This window comes from Clinocottus analis, unplaced genomic scaffold (genome assembly GCF_023055335.1).
Source record: "Clinocottus analis isolate CAN_PGR_092001 unplaced genomic scaffold, fCliAna1.0.p SCAF_27, whole genome shotgun sequence".
NCBI lineage: Eukaryota > Metazoa > Chordata > Actinopteri > Perciformes > Cottidae > Clinocottus > Clinocottus analis.
In genome coordinates, this window is record NW_027176009.1 from 2,139,001 (window position 1) to 2,145,000 (window position 6,000).

At 41.0% G+C, this 6,000-nt stretch overlaps 1 protein-coding gene across 2 annotated transcripts in view; it reads left to right on the forward strand.

Annotated features, from left to right (window-relative positions):
- The window catches only part of LOC137795085 (zeta-sarcoglycan-like), a 296,918-nt gene that overhangs the window by 162,779 nt on the left and 128,139 nt on the right, over positions 1 to 6,000 (forward strand). The gene's annotated exons all lie outside the window — the stretch shown is intronic.

Below are 6,000 nucleotides of genomic sequence, written 5' to 3' on the forward strand. Positions count from 1 at the left end.
GAAGGTAATGCTTCATTTTCTGTTTCCCGACCAACTGTCAAGATTTTATTTAATTTTTTTTCCTTTTTTGATTCACAACTTCCATCTTTTGCCTGAACCTAATCAAACCCTAACATGGCCGTGGCAGCAGTGATGGAGTGAAACACAGAAATCTGCTGAATCAGTCCACATTCTTATTCATTGGCTTCTTTATGCTCTATTGCCTTTACCTTGTAATTTTAACTACATCCTTATTTTCATTATGTTTCATTATTGCTTTTGCTTTCCAGGCCGTGCCTCCTTCCTCAAAGCTTTATTTGCAGCTTTTTGATAAGCTCTTTGGTAAATTATGGTTTTGTGCTTTTTAAATGCCAGATACTGTACGTACATTTGACTGATTGAGGGACCGAAGGACAAACATCCATTGTAGGCGTGACAAACTAGTTATTTCTTTTGATCTGATACTAAACACGAGCTCAGAGTCAATGCTAGCGTCTGCATGGGTTTATTTATCTCCTGTCATCCAGGGGTTGCAGCAGTAATACATCCAATATCCCACATTGCCTCAGGGCTCAAGGAACAACACTGTGATAGCATATATTCAAATGAGGCAGGATTTGACCTCTGCAAACCTCCGGTAAAGCCTCCCCATATCACGCCTTATGTTTCAATAAGCAACTTCACAATATGGAGGAAAGGCAGCTAAATATGCCTGAGGGGAGGCAGCCAGCATGAAGCATGAAAGAGCAGAGAATATTTCAAAGGCTATATAGTGTGTTTGGAAAACCGAGACAGTATGAGAGGCCAAGAGACTTGAGTGATAAAGGCAGGCGGGAAGTTAAAGATAAAAAGATAAAAGGGCGTGGACACAAGTAAGTATATACATTGTTTTTGTTTTATTCTAAATGAGAGAGCGTGATGCATTTTTAACAACAAGCTACAAATGAGGAAAAAAGGCCGATAAGCATTTTTCATCATCTTAGGTGAAGCACAAACAATTCTGTGTCCCAGTAACATGTAGTCAGTGATAAGTAAAAGAGCGCAGCTCAGGATGATCTATGGGTTTGAAAGTCATCTATTTCAGGTATCTTCAACATTGTTATTATTTCATGTTGACCACAATGTCTTCCTAACTTTAAATAATTGGTTTTCAACAAATTTTAAATGATTTAACAGATACATTATGAGGGAGTATTATGATTATTTTCTTTCATTATTTAATGAATAAAACAAGCTTTTTTTTTTAGGGGTACACATATTTGTGCACTTCAGTTGCAATGAGAGAACTCTGAGTTTGCGAGAAAGAAACAAAACAATGTACTCCTGCAGAAGTAAAAATGGACTTTAAGCAAACAAAAGAAAAAAAACACAAAGTTGTAGAGGGCACAATGACTATTACAAAAACACATTAGCTCTCTTGGGCCATGTTTTCTCACAGCTGACAGGCTTTAGGCTGCTCTTGAAATAAGTATTGTGCAGATTAATATCCTGTGTGTCATCCTGCAACAGCATCCTTTCAGCCACCCAGCTATTACTCTCGCAGTACATGGATAACTTTGAAAAATAGAGTGACAGGCGGAGTAAAGATCAGTTTGGTCGACAGGAAAGGGAAAAACACAGCATTACAAAACCAAACCAGGAAAAAGAAAAGAGCAGTAAGACGGGCAGAGAAAGATCGAGAAAGATTGGATTGCTATGTAGGCCTGAAGGAAGGAACGCCATGGGGTGGGGATGATGGGTTGAAGAAGAGAGTAATGAATATAGAGAAAAACAGAGAGGGCTGATAGGGTTGAGTAAGTGTCTGTCTGTGTTTAAATATAGTGTTGGAACATCCAGGCTCAGCTTCTCCCTCTTGTCCTCAGAGAGCTGGAGAGGTGTCTCTCTCACTGCCTCATCGAGGGGAAGGCTGTGGATGACGACCTGACAGGGACAGTCTGCTGTTTGAGAGTTTCTGCTTATCCCCCCCAAACATCTTAAAAAATACCTCAATATAAAAACTGCTCACTGTTTGTGGGCAACATGAGATAGAGTGTGTCGAGCATTTATGAGAGAAACAAGATCCCTTTAGATCCAGTTACTATGACAGTGGAAATCAGGTGCTCCATATATCATATGGCAAAAGACCATAAGGGGTCATTTGAGCTTCAATGCATCAAAGTTAAACTTCAACTTGGATAAGTTAACATTGCCACAACCTAATGTAGTATATCCTGGCTGCTGCACTTGTAAAACCAAGCCTGCAGTGCATTCTCCATTCAAAAACATAAGGGGTTTTTTAGTCAAAGCTTCATCAAAAAAGTCACATAACAACTGTATTAGCATTTTAAAGAATGTTTACGGCTGTGTTTGACTGCATTGAGCTGTAAAATAGGAAAAGAAATAAATAAAGAAAAGATCACAAGAGGGAGAACAGTAGTATTCCCTCGAATGCTGCTGTTATCACCAGAGGCATGTTGGAGGAGGTGGGAGTGTCAGCTAATCAGCAATTGGCATCATTAGTATTCCCAGTGGAGCGTACACAATGAAACAAAGGTCCTTTTTATTGTTAGACGGACCTTTTTTTTCCACAGCAGACATTTTGACCTGTGAAACACGGTTGGCTTTAACGTAAATCAATAATAGCTGCATTGAAGTGTGATGATCGCTGGTAGAGCCAAAATGTATTTTTTCCTTAAAAACCACCTGTGTGCTCTGAGGCTATCAAGGTTATCGCAACTCAGGTGAACATGAGTTATCTTAAAAGCAAAAAAAAAACAAAAAAAACATGTAGATCATACATAAAACAAATACAAATAACAAGTTCATATCTGTTATGGCACTACTGCAATAAACTTCAGCTTGGCTCTTTTTTTCCTTCTCCCTTGTTTTGTTATGATTCAGTGACCTTTTAAAAGGAGAAAGGGCAGAGCATACTCTTATCTGCAGTCTTATGATGTGCACAATACAGGGCACACAGCCGGAGACTGAAAGCACCCGACTTGTTATCATGTATTGAGCAACATGATTAATTGAGCAAAGGTTTTTGGGGACCTCTGATGGAGTCGTTCACACACAAATACAAAAAAGCCACACTGTGTCTCTCCTTTAACTCTCACTATCTGTGTCTTTTTGGGGCATGTTTGTGCTCGGCACACGATTAAAGGTATTCAGATCTACTTGGGATTTCATTTTGACTGCAAATGCAATTGTTTTATCTGAGGTGTCACTTTTTGCGTCGTAGGACATTTGCATGAAGACATTTTTTTTTCCCAGAAATGTTCTACCATTGCAATGCTTGTTGACTTCAAGTCTCTGATGAACCGGCCTCCTCGTCAAGCATATTTCGGAAACATCCAGCTGCTTTCTGTATCTGTGCAGCTGTATGCCTGTGTAACAACACCTTAAGCTCCGGTCCACTCACTGCATCATTCTGAAAAATCCTAAAAAAAGGTGTGGGCTGAGAGATGAAACGACGCCCACTCCCATTTGTCTAAAGCTTACAACTAGAGTAGCTTGAAGAATAACGATATGGGACACTGAATTTGATGAATTTACAGTTTATCAGAGCACAAATGAGACAAGAGGTGGCCAGATGGCACACCCGCTGTCTTCCCACCTCACTCCCCAGCTTCGGAGACGGATCGTCATGGCTGTAATTCAAAATTTGCTCGCGCAAAGATAGGCGCTGTGTCTCCAGAATGGCTGTCCACTCTTCTCCCAGTGAAGACTCCCAGTGCCGGGGTGGAGGGACCAGTAGACCCAGCTGGCACTGTCCATCGGCCGCCGTGCCATGTGTTTTTTGTTCTTTCATCTCAGGACGTAGGTTAGTCCAAAGCGGTCAATTCTATCTTAAAATTGGCCTTGCACAATTAGGGCTGGATGACGTGTTGAGCTATCTGCAGCCAATTTAGTAGGAATGTAAAGATCACTTGTGTCTGCCTCAGATACAGCACCTTGGAAAATGAAACCTTTGCTTATTTATTTTTCTTTTAATTAAGTGCTGTACTGTATGTTATCGGCGGCCTGTAGGAACGGATCGAATGGTTTTGGGTGATGTGACACGGACGGAGAGTCCGACGAGCCAAGCGGTCGACTGTAAAGGGCCCTGGACGGCGACTCCCACGAGGTGGATTTCCTACGCCGATATAAGGATTTAAGAAAAACTTTGTGGATTATACTCAGAGGACTGTGCCGCAGACCAGAACACTGAGCCCAGCTGGCTGTTCATACTGACAATAACTGTCAGTATGAACACCAGCATTGATGTGTTTTGAATCACAGACGTCACATAAATTCGTATTCACCTTAAAAACTTGTCTTTAAAGACAAATGACATCACAGACACTTTATAATTTCTCATTTTAAATTTGGCTATAGTGAGTGGCTGCTTCTCTGGCTCCAAGATTGTCATTTCCATTCATCACCATTGAAATCACATCTAACCAGCTGCAATATAACGAAGGCCTCTTTCAAACTTTTGGTTTTGTTTGGACTCGCCAGATGCAATTCTCATTGTAATGGTGGAAAAAAGAGATTTTCTTTTTGAAGAGACAGCTTTGGCAGTAAATTGGAGAGGAGGGACTTGTGGGGATAGGAGTTTACAAGTGTGTGTGTGTGTGTGTGTGTGTGTGTGTGTGTGTGTGTGTGTGTGTGTGTGTGTGTGTATAAAGACAGAAAGAGAGAAGGACACTGAGAGAAAGTATACGCCTTTGTGTCAGCAATTATTCAGTAATTGTTCATGCTGATGTGTGTGTGCGTGTGTGTGTGTGTGTGTGTGTGTGTGTGTGTGCGCGCACCCTCCCCTGAGTCCTCTGGGCTCTTACTGCAGATAAATTCAATTTCAGTTGTCACTCACCAATCAGTCCGTCTAATTCCTAGTCTGGACTAGACCAAGGTGTGTGTGCGTGTGTGCGTGTGCGTGTGCGTGTGCGTGTGCGTGTGTGTGTGTGTGTGTGTGTGTGTGTGTGTGTGTGTGTGTGTGCGTGCGTGCGTGCGTGCGTGCGTGCGTGCGTGCGTGCGTGTTAGATTGGGCAGTTTGTGCAGTGTGCGTTTATCATCTCAATACCTGCTCAATCCCCAATGTTTTGTCTCTTTATAACACAGTTTGTAGTGTGCTCCTCTGCATTCTGGCATAATAGCCTCTCACATTATGTGCATAGCATTCGTTAGATGCTCCTCTTGCCCACTGAAGTCATAAACCAGATGTGATTCAACATTCAAATTGTATTTCCACCACAACAAACTCCAGTAACACAATGTGTGTGTCAAAATGTCTTTGGTGTTTCTGTTGGAATAGCAGTATCTCACTCCAGAGCAACAACTAAACATTTCTGTTTCTTCCTTGGTTATTTCATGAATAACTACATAAAATTGATAATTACCACATCAAAGTGATGAAAGGTAAAATATGAACAATAAAACTGCCAGTGGTCTCTAATTTATTTTAGCATTCCCTCACATAGGCAACAGTTGTAAATATTTAATGACAGTGTGTAAAGTGTGTTTTTATATTTTTAAATCCTAGCTGGCCAATCAGAGGGGGCCAACATTTCAACTTTATTCTTGTGGTTCTGTTGAGATAAAAATGGCAGGGTGCTTTAAAGATGATAAAACAACAATTGGAAAACCATTAAAATGTCCAACATTAATTAGAAATGAGGTTTTAGCAGCCTGAAATAGGGTTGTAAGAGGGCAATTTAACCAGCATAAAAAACAAATCATCTCATGAGTAGCTCATAAACTGAGGCAAGAGAAACTATATCAGTGTCTCCTTAATGATGTCTCACAGGTTTCTTTTAAAAAATAACAATAGTTCCTAGTGTGAGCTATAATATCACACAACAGTGTTCCACAATTTTCAAGTGACACAGCTTGTTATTAAGCACAACGCTTTCATGAACCTGTTTCTTTCTTTACACTCACTGCACTGGATTAACCAGCTTGATGCTCAGGTCCCCAGGTTACTTAGATGAGTGGGGAGGTGTGTTTAACAGCTTAAAGGCGACATACACTCTTGCAACTACAACTCCGGCTGGCCACGCA